The following is a 15,335-nucleotide window of genomic DNA, read 5'->3' on the forward strand; positions in this document are numbered from 1 at the left end:
TACACCTGTATCACTTGCTGGGCATCCATGTAGTAAAGTTGATACGACCTAAACCACGACAAACTGTGTTGTGGCTTTTGGTGGGTAAACGCTGGTTTGAGGGTAGGGCCACGGCCATTGCAAAAGTGCGAGCACTAAATTACGTCCGTTGATAATAACGACCACTCTAACACGTGGACTCACACGCTTCCATATTTCCCCCCAAAGTGCATGTTGTATTTTGCCCAGTAAAAGTGAACATGTAAATATTATGCATGCTATGTTCGCATTTAACAGCTCACGAATATACTTGATGATTTTTAAGGTTTACAATAGATTCTCTGAGTAAAAATCTGCAGCTAAATATTCGAACGGTTCGTTCCTCCTGCGGTCGGAGAAACTCCCAGCCTTTCAATGCAAGGGGAGGACGTGCGCTCTCTAACCCCATCACTGTCACCTCCTCCGTGCGCTGGTGCAGGCCTGTGATGACGCACTGCAGAGCTTCCTAAAAAGGACTCGCCGGAGCTGAGATGCCTGTGGCTGCCTGCTAGGCTGCTGCTAGCTTGAGCGGTCCGCGGTGACAGGCCATGTGACTGCCAGCGCCCCCGGTGCAGGAGCCGGCCGAGCGTGGGCGGGGGAGTGTCTGCCGGCGTGCACTGCTTGCATAGGTAGAGGGGGCGGGCCGCATCCGGAGCGCTCCTGGGATGCAGCGCTAGATAAGAGGAGGAGGGAGGCTGCACGCGGCATCCTGACGTCTCATCGCTGCTCCACACATCTCCCGCAGAGAAGCATCCGTCCCAAGCCTTCGCAGCACTAGCGGGTAAGCGCCTGGGTCTCGGCCGCGCCACTCGCGGCTCCCCCCGCCCTATGCTGTGTGCCTTGTCACCGCGCCAGGGCGCCTGGTCGGTCGTCACTTTCACACTGTGAGGCTAGTTGCGCCCTTTCTGTCTTCCCTGCCTGTCTGCCTGCTGTGGTTGGTTTAGATACAGCTACCGTGGGACAGACAGGAGGACAGCACCTTAAATGAAGCCCACCCTCACCCCCCTTCAAGGGGTCCTCAGTGCTTCTATTACACGCTGATGACCGACGAGGAAGTACCTTTACGGTAATAAGCAGCCGGGCAGGAGGTGTGTACAGGCTGGGCGTTTCTGGAAACAGAAGCGGAAGCCAGAAGGGGGTGTTTCCTGTAAATTAATCATTGCTTTTTTTATGTGGGTTGTTTAATGAAACCACTTCTTGCCCTCCAGAAATTAGACTTTTATGCCTCAGCTTGCATGGGGCGTGTGCCTGTGTGTCAATGTTTATATAAGTATGTGAGGGCTGTCTGTACCTGTGTGTTTCTTCATGTGTGGCGTTGGACTGTGTGTGAGGTGACTGCACCGTGTGTGTCAGTGTGTATCTTGTTGAGCGGTGGTGGCGGATATGACCTTTTTACTTCAAGGTTAAATGGAAATGAGCCCCTGGCAGTAGAGGATGGGAGGCATCTGACAGTGCGCGCGACGCGTAATTCCATGGGGAGAGAACGAGCATAACGTCGATTATAGGGGTATATGCACACCCGGCTATACATCAACTGCACATACGATATTTAAGTGATGTATGCTTAACGCAAATATTTATCTGGCATGACTGCAGTTGTAAATTGGTTGAACGTGATAGGAAGTGTGTTCGAGTGCATGCCTGCATTATCAGAGACTATATGTACACTGGACAGCTCATTCCCCCAATATGGCGGCTGCAGCTGCATTCTTCTCCCGATATCCTATAAGGTCGGGAGAGTGGTGCCCACCAGGTGCAGAGAAGCCCATGGGGTTGGCAGTACAGGTGCATATCTACACCATAAGTTTCTTTGATATGCCGATGGTTCTGTTTTGAACTTGCATCGACTGAATCCAAAAACATATTGGAGTGTCTTGAAAACATTAGGAACGGTTTATCACCAGATCTCTTGAAAGGCAGGAGAACATGTGCCTTACACGGCAGAAATGTCAGCTTTTTTGGGCCCTCCAGGAAAATGTTGATGATGAGTTTTTTTTAATGATATAAACATATATTTTAATATCAAAGTAAGATTATCACATGTGGCTTCATTCACATTCGTTCATGCTCATTGTGTCAAGCGAAAACACATTAAAATTCGTTGCAACAATCCTGAGCCAAAGTGGCAAGAATACCGAATCTTTCCGTAGGCCGTCACATCCAATGCATGCCGTGATCAACATGAGCAGGGCTGTTTCTAGGTGTTTTGCCACCCTAGGCGATTAATAAAAAATGCCACCCCTCCCTTTTATGGATGTGTACATATTGTTTGCTATGTACGTAGGCTTGTGCATTGCCTCAAACACTACTTTGCAGTGAAGGGTAGATGGACAAATAAATGTGCGTGTAGTTTTTGCCTCATAGCACATTTAACAGCTATGGGGGTACATTACCAAGGTTGGCCAGGACAAAGACAGCTAGGGCGCAGGCACATTTGGTCACCCTCTAGCAACGCCACTGCAAATCACCCACCTTTATACATCTCTGATCAACATGCCTGGACAGTGCAGACTTATACTTTCCCTGCTTGGGGAAAGGGAAGAGCCCAAGGTACGAGGGCTGGCTGTGGTGAAATGCTATATCTCTCAACACCAGGCCCAGTTCCACGCACTGCTGGACTGCACGCAGCTCAAGGAAAGGACTCTTCTTTAAGGCACACTCTCCGCCGCCTCCTTGACCCCCCTCTCCCATGTCCTCCAGCCTCGCCCACATGCACAGTGGGATACCATCACCTCACCGGCTAGAGGCCTGGACATGGGGCCGCTGCCTCCATTTTATGATCTTTGGGCAGAGCCTGCTGCAACAAACAATCCCGCGCCAACATCCATATTCGTCTTGCGGTATGCTACCCCTTGGAACTCCGAGTTAGTTTGTATGGTTACTACATCCTGTAGATGGCAATTGTGGTGATTGAGGGTTCTACAAAGAAAATGTAACAACATATTCCTAAATTCTTTATAGAATGATTTCCTATGCCAATAAGCAAGAAGTGGTGCTGAAAAAAGAGCATTTTTAAAATATGAAATGCGGAACAAAAACAGGAACATAATTCAGATAAGTTAATACTCAATAACAGTGGCGTTACGCAAGCCCCTGCAACCCCTGCGGCGAAAGGGGGATCCCAACCCTTCAAGGGCCCCCATTAAGTCCAAGGGCCAAGGCCAATGAATAGCTGTGCGATATGGGAGACTCAAGGGCCCCTTTTCACTTTCTGCAGGGGGCCCATTATTTTTCGTTATGCCATTGCTCATTAAGGACACCCAGCTCTTGCAGGTTTGCAGCAGCTTTCAATGATTTTCTTTATTACGTTTTTTTTTTCATTTGTATTTTTTAAATGTAGCTCATGGTTTTTGCCATCGCAATATAGTGAATGAAAGAGTAGAAAATTGAATGGTCCCAAGTTATTCAGACGCCTTTAAATCAGAACATTCTTCAGTTTCTCAACATTGCCTGGTAAAATACATCATCACAGTGCCGAGATAATTTGCTGTCGTCATGCCTCTAGGGTAATTCTCTTAAAACAATTATTGACCTTCACAAGTCTCCAGAAGTTAGCTGAGTGACCTACTCAAAGCAACACATGTGACAATTATTGATCTATGAATAACGCCAGTCTGCCTAAAGCCACCCTCATGGACTATCTTTAATAAAATAAAGTTTGGAGCTGAGGCCAGTTTCACCCACAAATTGATAGTTCGGGTTCTTTGAGGCTCATGTGAAGTGCAAATGATTTATGACCCACGGAAGAAGAAGGCATGGTCATTAAAAACAAAAGTAGATTTCTCTCGGAAGTGAGGGCTGACAAGTTTGCCCCTCTGTTGTGCGCCCGTCTCTGGGGCCGTGAGGATGAGCTCGGAGACTCACAGGCCTCTTTTACAACATTACAGCTGAAGTATTTTACACGTTCACAGGCCTGCACGTTGTAACATAGCTTCGCTCACTGACTGCGGTGACTCACCTGTGCTCGGGTGAAAGTCACGTCCCCGACACGAGTCCACGAGCTCCTCTATGTGGGATGCGGAACAGACCCCGGATGTGCTGTTTGCAGGCTCGTGCTGGTCTAAGACGATGACACGCCACAGCACTAGTGAGACTCTGATCTGGGGTCTCATTACGGGAGCCGAGGACTTGGAGTAAAAGACGGCTGGGACAGGTCTGTGTGGCACTTGCAGTACTGCAGCCAGTAATCAATTCACCATCATCTAAGGCACCAGAGCTGCACCAGCCGACACACACAGTACGTCCCCTGCGCGCCGAGAGGGAGAGGGTGGTGCGCGTGACTGTCACTGGCTGCTGAGGCACCGCTCGGGGATTGGCCAGAAATGATGCCCAGGGCCGTCATTGGTAGCGCTATCCCGTGCTACAAGATTGACGGCCCTGGGGACCCACACATACACTGGTAGTGTGTACCGCCGGCCCGCTCCACACACACTAGCTAGGCAGCATGTACTAGCAGGTGAGTTTGCACTCCACTTACAGGTGCTGCTGCCTGCTTTTTTTGCCGCCCTCCCCCTTTTGCCGCCCTAGGCGGCGGCCTAGTCTTGCCTAATGGCAGAAACGGCCCTGAACATGAGGGCCTTAGGCCGCCAGGTCTGGATCTCAGCCTGGGACCTGCTGGTTGCTCAGACAACTTGTAGGATGTCTTTAGGTTACCGAGCTACCCTCATCAGAGCGCAAGTGCACCTATTTCGATAGGGGCCATGCACACGTAGATGCAAAGCTAAAAGCTATGGATTTTGTACTTAGGATTTGATGTTGGCAGAGTAATGCTGTGGGTGAACAAGGTGCATCAAGCATTTTTCCTTGGCCCATTTCCTCGTGCCTACGCCCAGAAAGCACATGGGAAGGTTTCTTCGTGTTCTATGATGTAATGTATAGGGGTGTGTTCCAACAGTGTGCTCTGTATTGCAGTGTTTTTTAAAAAAATCTCACCGTAAACCTTACCTGTGTGCCGAGGTGTCCAGCAGGTTTGATCTCTAGCCCCTGTTTAGATTCTCCCTTCCAATCCTGTGCAGTGTCAGGTTTTGAGTTTGAAACCTATTCTTTTTTCTTTACAGCTAGAAATCACATTTTTAATAGTAGATCTGCATGAAGGCTTTCGTTTATCTTGCCCTTCCCAGTGCAATACTCTTCCTCTTGAGAATGGGACAAAAAAGCTCTCCTCAGGTTTTCAGGGAGAAATTTAAAATCCATCTTTTTAGTTTCTTTCCATTTCTAACTCTGTTGACCCATGCTTCCTTTCTGGTATCAAGAGACAGCGGGTGACAGTTCAGTCTTATAAAAGTTTTGTAACATAACATGACATCAGTGACACAAATGGGAAAATATTTGTAAAAGATGAGTAGGGTTGATTCAGAAACATGGACCTATTTTGTGTCACTCAATAGTTATTGTTTACTCCTCTTCCAGTAGTTGTCATGCACAGCAGGTGCGCCTGTGTATTGCCTGGCAACCCTCTACATTGATTATATGAACCACTAGGGTTAGTGGAGGTGACTTTGTGCATCCTTGCACCACCCATGACTACACACGGTTGACCTCTTGTCCACCTGCAATATTCTCCTGTTTGCTGCTCATATATTAGGGGGGGAGGCCAAGTAGTGAAAACTACAGCAAACGTTGCCCTTGGATGTCTGTTTATTGTCTGTCCCCTGCTACTGTCTTCATGACCCCTGGGACCAAAGGTTGCAATTAATGTGTGAGGGGCACAAACCTTCAATCCAAAGTGGTGCCCATAATAAGGTCAAACGTGTTTGTTTGTCTTGTAAACAGCATTATGTTATCACAGCTAGGGACCTGTGTTCAGATGCTGTCACTCAGCTCCATCAGAGCCTTGTACATGGTAGAAGATGCCTGGGAACCCGAACAAACTCTGCGACCCCCTGATTCCCCTTCTCATGGGTGAATCTAGCCTCCCACGCTCTCAAAATCCTCTGAAATCTAAACTTTGCATATAGACTTTCCACTGAATTAAACTGAAGAACAGAGGATGGGGCACCACACACCCAGCAGTACTCAACTTCCCTACAGAGTTCCTTTTAACTTTACGGTCCTGGTCTTAGTATGATGCTACCAGAGCTCCACAGCGACCTCGGGCGACATTGCTAGCGTTTTACAAACTCTCGAAATAAATCAATATGCTTCTGCACCCATAATGCACCTGGAGCGTTTGGCTGTCGACGTTTTACGTGCCTTTTTGCACTGGCTGTAGGGGGCACATCCGTTTTCTTCCTTAAGATCAGGAAGGTTGTTCACTCCTTTTTATTTTGGACTGCAATCCATTTTAAATATACATTCTTCACCCTGCAGCTATAACCTGTGGGTGGCCTCTGAGATGGGCATGGCTCCCACATTATGTATGTAGCTATTGCTGGGTTCTTGGGTTCTGATCTCTTTAAACCTCGGTTTCACAGGCCCCACTTTGTTTTAAGGTTTACAGTTAGGGCGTGCGTGCAGTGCGCAGGGTCGTGTTTTCACGCGCCAACACTTCATTTCAAGCTGAAGATACTCCCACAATTTGAATTTGTGAATTGTGGAAGTGGGCAGGGTTCATCAGAGCCAGGTCGCTCATGCTTGGCACCGATTCAATCTTTGAAAACTATTAGGTCGATGTGTCCTAACGCTTCGTCTGTTAAAAAACAAAAAGTGCCAGAGGTTAAAGCGTCGGCACTAGCCCTTTCCAATGGCTTAGACCAGTAAGTGGTTTATTTCCGGTTTCGTTTCTGTTTAGTCCAAACGTCAGTTTACGCGGGTGTATACTGTAACATTCAGGGAAGTGTCTTTGCCCGGAATCCTGGTGACTCTCACTGTCAGTGAAGCGCTCTAAGTGAAACAGAGCACCCAAGGGCGAGGTGTAATTCAGTACCTCGGTCCCAGTGTCCGTGCAGTCCTCAGTGGTGGTTCTTTAGTATTCCACCCAATCCACACATCATCACTGTTGAAGGCATTTTATCTATTTATTTAATTTTATTTATTGGTTTGCATTTAATACGGATTCTAAAAATGTTAGGTAAAATTAATGGGCAAATAGATCCAGGGTGTTTTGCTGCACTGTTCCTGTTGCTAAGGGAAAAACACCTGATACCCAGGCCAATAATGGATTTTTCAAACATTAAAAACGGTAATAAACAAAAAAAAACGCATCAAATAACACAAAAATTCAACAACTAACCTTATTAAATTTTCCGCACTGCCATCTCGAGGTTCTGGTAACATCCATAATTCATACGTTCTTCGGCTTTTTTAGTTTATCATTTGACCAAATGCCTTGTATAACATTTTTGGACCTGAGTATATGATTACCGGTTGTACCTCGTCTACCTATAAGGAATAAGACTAGTCGATAGCTACTACTTTCCATCACTTGCGCCTGCTACACCCAACTCCTGTCAGTCAAACCATAGCCCACGGGTTGCTATGCTTCTAATCAACCACAAACGTCAGGTGAAGGTCATTAGAGATGAGGGGTGGAAACTCGCCTGCTAATGGCCCTCCAATCAATAAGGCACATTTACATTAAAAAGGCATTCTCCTGGAAACAGGTTCTTTCAAAAACCTGTACTACGATTGGCTGCCAGCCATGTTTAATCCATACTGTGTCTTTTCAGAGATTAAGCTCTTTTGTTTGTACAATGTATTTGCAATTACCACCCACATATTCAAACACAGCTGCACGAAGCGGCTTCAATTCGCAGTTTTTTTTATTTATAACAGTGACTATTGACCTGTGGGTGAACCTTTCGATTTATTGTAATTCTAGGGAAATTGGTATTGGGAAGGGAGAGGATTGCAGGGAACATGCACATGCATTTTGTGGGACTGACATCTGGGTACCTGCTGGTTAATGCATTGCTCAATAATTCACAAGGCGCAGGCAGTGCTCTTAGAAACCAGGGGCACGGAGAGCTACCCGAGACGTGGCCATATGCTAGGCGCACATGTAATATGCAGTAACAGCGCCCATCCAGGAGCTTGTTCATGTTTATTTTTTTATGATATACAGTATAGTACCGAAGTGACTGGGTTATTAATGCTTCTCTTTGTAGATCTGCATACATTATGGCTTTCCCTCTTATTTTGAATTTATGCCACGGTTATTTCATGTTAATAGTTTCTTACTAAAGTGCATATTCACTATTGCTGATTTCCTGGTGCGAAGGGAGGTTTAATCCTACTCTGACCAATGTTCTGCATTCTCATTATCCTCAGCATCTCCATTCCATTCTCTAGCCTGAAGACTAACCCCTTCCCCACGGGCCATTTTCTATTTTAAGTGATCATCAATTTCTACCAGCCCTATCTCTAAATACAACTATGACAATTGTGCCTTTTCCCTACAAGGAGAACATTTTTAGGGCTTCTCTGCTCCCCCGTTTTCTTAGTTTTACCCATTGTTAAATGATTCGAAATGTTTCAGAATGCTGTATGATCTGCTGGTGTTGGCTCCTATCACTTTACACAACTTCCTTCTTCAAATACTCTGTTAATTTTAGGTCACCACCATCTGCAAGGTGAGAACCAGCACGGTTATTCTGCTTAAAAAGGAAGACTTTGTGGAAATGCTCACTGGCTGCAGTCTCTGTCACTCCACCCTGTCTTGAATACTTAAACCGGACAAAATCCTCTTATCCTCACAGTTTAATCTCCTACCCCCAAATCTACCATCTACTCAAACTCCTTAGCCAATCAGTACTCACACGTGAAGACATCTCAGCTTTCATTTCAGTTACAATAGACAATAATCCGACCGTCCATCTTCACCTTCATGGCTTTCCCTATGCCCACTGATTTGTGACCCCACCATACCTACTCACTTCTCGGTCTATTCCACCTCCCTTTAGGAATTTCTTGTAGTTGTTTAACTAACCCATTGCCATGTCTAGTATCTTTGTTGTAAAAAATTATGCCAACTCTTCAAGTGTGTCCTTCTCACCGGCACCTCGCTTCTTTTGCTTCTTCTTTAAGACACTTGAAGATGTTCTTCAAATTCCTTAAATCAGGGTGTGACAAATACAAATTTCAGATGTTACCATGCATACCTTTCCCTTAACTTACCTTACAACACACATAAGACAATGCGTTGAACTTTACAATGCATTGTTTTACATCAGTGCACTTTGGCATGGAAAATTGCTGGTACATACGTTTTTTTACTGTTTAAAATGGGGTGAACCCTCATACCAGCCTTTTTTCCCCGCGCATCCCTAAAGACGTGGTTCTTGATCCTCTTTTCTTCTCATTAAACAGATACTCCCAGGTGGCATTATCTTAACTTCACGTATCACCTTCTTCCGCTAATAACCCTAATAGAACTAACCACTAGCTGATGAATGTGGGCATCTAGTCTGTGATGTTTAAAGAAAGGTTCTTGAGCCTTGCACATTGTAGCATCATTGCCACACACTTGTGTGGCCATTTAGTACTTCTGAATACAGTGTGGAGCGGGGTGTCGACATCAGGGGCAAGTGATAGTGAGAGCAAACCCGGCAAGAAGAAGAGTGTTACATGTTCAACAGGAAAGGTTTAACTCTCTCTCGGTACAGAGAAGCAGGCACTGTGCCCACAGGTATCTGTTGCCAACACCCAGGCAAGAGAGAAAGAGAGATCTCTTCCAGAGCTGACCCACTGGAATACCCACCCAGAAGACATGGAAATGTGCCTGTATCTCACGCAAAAGTTCTGCAGAAATATGCCAGTGGTCCTGGGCTATCCCCTCTTCTCCAGCTCTTCAATGATCCAGCTGCTGCACCACTGCGCACTACCACTGGTCCCTAAAAACTGATTGCCACTTTTATTTCATTTTGATCTGAATGTTGATATTTGCAATATGTAGTCTCGTGCAGTGTGTGCCTTTGTTTCATATCTAACTTCACACTATGCTCTGCTTCATGGAGCTAGAGTAATGGTGTGTAAAATCATACTTTAAGAAGGGCCAACGCGGCGGGCTTCAGCATCACAGGTCCACCCGGCTTCTGACTCCATTTATCACTTAAATCTGATGTCAGCAGTATGGGGTGTCAAAAGAGAAACACATTGAATAACCTTCGCTATGGGGACTCAATAACTGTTGCGCCACAGAAATTGCAGTTATGCCTGTCCTATGGCCAAACGCCATGTGTCACACATGACAGTATATATCAAAGAATGTCTGATTAATTATGAATTAATCGTCAGTATGGGATAACACACCATCCAGTGGCTGAGAGATCTCTCTTTTGGTCAGATCAGGTCAGCAAAATAGCTAAAGCTGTCGCAAGCCAGGCTTCATATAAAGGATAATCCTAAACCCAGGTGACGACCACGGTTTAGAAGCAGTAACGTGAGCATTTTGTTGTACCTGCTGCTCAGCCCGTGACAGTCCCTTCAAGTTGCATGCATAGGTCCTATCCCGTAAAAGTCGCCAAAATGTTGTAATGAAGATGCAGTCCTGATCCTTGGTAAACGTAGGATGGTATTTATTAAGATAGTAAGTTCAAGATAACGATGCAGTGAGCCCCACCAGGAGCAGCCTTCTGCTGCTCAGCCCATTCTCCCAACTGACAAACTCACTCACCCAACATTCCACAGCATCATTCACACCAACATTCCAAACCACACTCACACTGGCTGAGCAGCATGTACAACACATTTCAACCACATTGTTTGTTCTCTGCACAGAGAGAGAACAGTTAAGAGCCCAGTATCCCAAGCCAAGAACCCTTGAGAGTGGCCGTAGTGAAGACAAATATACTGGAAGGCATGCAATGTGTGTAACCCAAAGCTTTAGTCTGAGCTAGGTAGTAGTTACTACCCATCTAGGTAGAGCTGGGTAAAAGTTGCATCTCCACTGCAGCCTGCAACTACCCCACAGGTTGAGTTCCTACAGAAACCAGTGGAATGTCAGCATGTCATAATTACATGAGCACAGCCTAACAACACAGTGTCACACCTCAACTTGGACACTGAGAAAATATCAGCATGACGTGCTCTTGACACATAACTGCTAGGCAGAAATACATGTGCTGTGCAGTCTGCGGCCGGATTCACTGTCGTAAGGTAAGGAAATGGTTTTCCGCATGTGAGGTGTCTAATGCTGTACATCCATGAGAAGCCAGGGTTGTGTAGGGTCACATGAGAGGACAGGTTCTAGCTAACCTAAGGCAGCCTAACATTTCAGCAGCTGTGGTATAACCTGTACTGATTCAACCTATCCTATCTCTCCTTTGGTACCAGGAGGATAGTTGAAATGCTTCCTGGGGGATAGTCAAAGCGTTTTAGCTGCCCCTGTATACTGTCAATATGGAGTATATTGAAGTCCTGATAGGAGCATAGCTCTGCTATTGGAAGGGGGTAGTCCAAAAGGTTTATATACTCAGTCAGAGCGGGGGACCGAGAGACCCATGACAGGCATGTTCGATAGAAGCATAGAAGAACTGATGGAACAGGCACTCAACTTAGAGCTGGTACTACCGTTAGTCGCTGGGATGGCAAGTGCTTTTTTCCTACCTCAGTTTCTACATTTGTGCACACATAGATGCTGAACTGCTACCCGCGGCAGGAATTGAATACTTTATCCATAAGTCATGTTGCGGACCATTTACCCCATGGTTTTAAGAGGGGCGGGTCCTGTCAATGTCTCGGACCCAGCAGCGGGGGGTCTCTAAAACAGACTCTGAAACAGGCATGAATATAGGACCTTTATAAGGTCCTATATTCATGCCACAACTTTATAGGATAAAACACAGAACAATATCTCAATAATGATGGAATGATGTATAAAACTAAAAGGTAACTAATGTCACCAAAGCAGTATCTGTTTACATTTACTTATTTTAGTTCATAATGCATTCCATAAGTAAGTAAGTATATGTATTAACCGTTCCATTATTTAAAATCTTTACAGTAAAAAGAGCTTGTAATCTGCATCCCCTCCACCTACCAACCCCCTCTCTTGAACTCTCCAGTCCCCTGGTTACTTAAAACACTCCAATCATGCTACTGCTCCTTTTTTGGGGGCGAGTCCATTCTTTGCCTGCAAGCAAGGGGTGCATTTTATATTGCACTAACATTTCCTTAAAAGCCATTAAATGTCTGAGGGTCTCATTATGATGGCGGAAGGACCGCTGGGTTGGGGGTGGCGTCCTTCCACCATCATACTGAAAAGTCCCACTGCCAAATTAGGATGGCGGTGGGAATCACAATGGTTTCGCGGCAGACTGAAACTCTGTCTGCCTTGGTTCCGGAAGGTGGTCCTTTTCCACCCGCTTTACAGAACCCGGAACCAGTGCAACATTGCTGTGGTGCCGTGCAGGCAACGCCGTAGTGATTACGGTATGCCCATCTACCTGTCTTTTTGCGGCAGATATCCCGCCGCAAAAAGACAGGCAGAGACTGGTTTTGGGGTCCCGTTGTGTGCCTCCTCTGTGTGTGAAGGGGGGGGGGTGGTCTGGGGGGGTACCCATGGTACCCCTCTGCAGTTCAATGCACCAAGTGGCAGGCACCGCGTGGTGCCTGCCACGTGGTGCATGGAAATGCTGTGCATGGTCTTTTGACATTGAGGACGGTGCTGAGGCCAGCAGCACCATCCGCAATGTTGAAAGGCCAGGATTTTTTTTTTTTTTAAAACCTTTATTGAAACTTGCAAAGTATTACATGCGCAGGCCCACAACCACAGGGGCCGGCCGCAAGCGTATCAAATGAATCAGGATGTAGAAACAAGAACACGACCGAAAAAAGCAATATCATAGATACGTCATGTGTGAGTGCGCACTGCAAAACATAAGGATATATGAGGTTTTTGTTTTTTAAAGTTATGTAGAGTAGGAACGGCTGCAGGAGCAATGGCGTCACACCACATAATAAAATAAGAAGAGGTAAGGGGGGGACGTACCCCGCAGAGCAAACAGAATCAGTTGATGAACCACACAGTTGTCAAAACAATACAGTCGCCGAGGCGGACCTAGAGCAAAAACAATACGACAGCAAACAATAAAGCAGAGCACCATTCTGAAAACTCGCCCCCCAGTAACCTAAAGGCATAGGTGAGTGTAGAAGCCTTATAAGAAAGGAAAAAGGAAAAGAAAGACAGCCAACCCTACTAAAGAGGTAAAGAACCCTCCCAGAAACAGACGGAAAAAGAAGAAAGGGACCATAGAACAAAACAAACTAAAATAACAAACCCCCCCCACACCCGCCACCCTACACCACTGTAATGGCTACGGCCTACCCCACTAACAGCGTGCCTGTCGCCCAGGAACTGCCCCAAAGGAGAGGGAAAGAAAAGAGAAAGCGGAGGAGGAGAAAGCAGACACACTCCCGGACTCCCATGCCCACCGCCAACAGCAACCACCCGGAGACACAATAAAACCAATATTCAGCAATTATACAAACCAGTCACGGTAGGATAAATAACAGCCACCCAATTCCCATCACAATATAGGCACAACCCCGGCATTAAGAAAAGCTATTATATCAGAACCCAGCGATAAAGTTCAGCCCTGGCCAGTACGGTCCGTCCTAAGAGTCCTTGCCACTCGAGCCGCCATTTTGATGGAAAAGGCAGAGCGTCCACAAAAGTTCTTTGCAGCATAAGAGGATCAAAAACAGGATAAAAGTACATGGCTCGAACTAGGAAAGATGTCCAAGAACAGCGAGCATCCGAAACCATCAGCAAGTAACTCGTGGCCACATGGAAGTTTGTCCATAGAAGTGATGGGTGGCAGCAGGGTCAGGCAAAAGACACTAGTGAGAAGCACGGGCTGGCTAGCCGGCAATAGGGGACCGTCAAGAATCATAAAGTCCGGGCGATGCACAGGGACCCCGACCTCTGAGATGCCATGCATCGCTGGTACCATCTCCAGCTGGAGACCAAACGAGGTGTCGTCCTCAGGTGCCAGGATACCGTCCACTTTCACCATCAGTGTCCGGAACACAGCGACTGTGTGCGAATGGAGCGCCCCAATGGCGGCCACAACGGCCCGTAGTGATGGCGTGCCCTCCGTCCGCTCCATCTCCTCTCAGTAGGCGACAGAGCCGGGTTCGGACCCCGGAGGCCGGCTGCTCCGGAGTCACAGGCCACGTAAATCTGATCACAAATAATGGGCGCTCCTCGTCTTATAGAACACACCTTGGCCGTCAGGGAGGACCCAGCCCGTCGACCCCCACGGGGCAGAAAGGGCTCCGGGCGCCGGGCCTCCACCACAGCAGCCGGCGTGGCACGCTGGCGTGTCCCGGGTGTGGATCGTTCAAAGGATCGTCAGAAAAATCAACAATTCAGGCACTCTTCGGGAGACCGGGCTCAGTCCAGGTCTCACGGCCGATGTTGTTCAACTCCGACTCGGGTAGTCCAGAAATCGAGGCCCCGGCTTCAACACGATGTTAGGCCGAGAATAGAAACACGGCGTATCTTCGTCAGCCGATAAGGTAGAAATCTCGGGATTGCACCTCTGGAAGCAGTAGACCTTCATAGACAAGAAAATCAGGTGTGCAGACAGGATGAAAGACAGGATAATCGAGCTGTTGGCGGAGGTCGACGGAGCCGGGAGCTTATGCGGCCATCTTGATTCGTAGCGTAGCTCCTCCCCGTATTTATTTATTTTGAAAGTTTTATATAGCGCGAACAAGATCTTTGCAGATATCAGAGCGCTTTACAAAAACAAGGGGTAAGAAAACAAGAGAGTGATTAACAGACTTTTGAGCACAGAATAGTTGTAGGTAATTAATGAGTAGCAAAATAGGGTAGGTACATGAGGGAGCATAGTCAATCAGATAAACCAATAATACAAATAGACAATCAGATAAACAAATAGTACAAATAGGTGCAGAGTCTCAAATAGATCAAAGTAAAAGTTCAGGAAAATTTAGCCATGAGGATAGCTTTTACTTCTTTCTTAAAAAATGCAGTGGAGGAGATAAGCCTGGTTTCTGGAGGGAGTAAATTCCAGATTCTGGGTGCCATTCCTGAAAAGGAGCGTTTATATGTTTTTTCCTTCCGGAATCTTCGAGGTTTCAGAAGAAGATTTTTTGTGCTTCTAGTGGTTCTTGAGCCACCAGATATTGTCAGCTTCTGAGTGAGGTAGCCGGGTGAGTTGTGGTGTACAGCCCTGTGTGTCATGCAGGCAATTTTCAGATGTATTCTGGCTTCAAAAGGCAGCCAGTTCAGGGATTTTAAGTCAGGGGAAATATGCGAGTGTTTTTTTGATCCAGTGATGAGTCTCGCTGCAGCGTTCAAAGAGGCTCTTAGGGGTGCAGTTGTAGATAGGGGGAGTCCGCAGAGGGCGACGCTACCGTAGTCTATGCGAGGAATGACTAGGGCTTGTACTGCAGTTTGGAAGTCCTTG

The 15,335-nt window shown here is 46.7% G+C and overlaps 1 protein-coding gene across 1 annotated transcript in view; it reads left to right on the forward strand.

The window, feature by feature from the left end:
- The first annotated feature begins 491 nt into the window (after positions 1–491).
- The window catches only part of UPP1 (uridine phosphorylase 1), a 121,155-nt gene continuing 106,311 nt past the window's right edge, over positions 492–15,335 (forward strand). Inside the window, exon 1 of the mRNA XM_078688187.1 lies at positions 492–799. The gene's annotated coding sequence lies outside the window, so the exon portion shown is untranslated. The remainder of the gene's footprint in view (positions 800–15,335) is intronic.

Source organism: Lissotriton helveticus, chromosome 4_1 (genome assembly GCF_964261635.1).
Source record: "Lissotriton helveticus chromosome 4_1, aLisHel1.1, whole genome shotgun sequence".
NCBI classification, from domain to species: domain Eukaryota; kingdom Metazoa; phylum Chordata; class Amphibia; order Caudata; family Salamandridae; genus Lissotriton; species Lissotriton helveticus.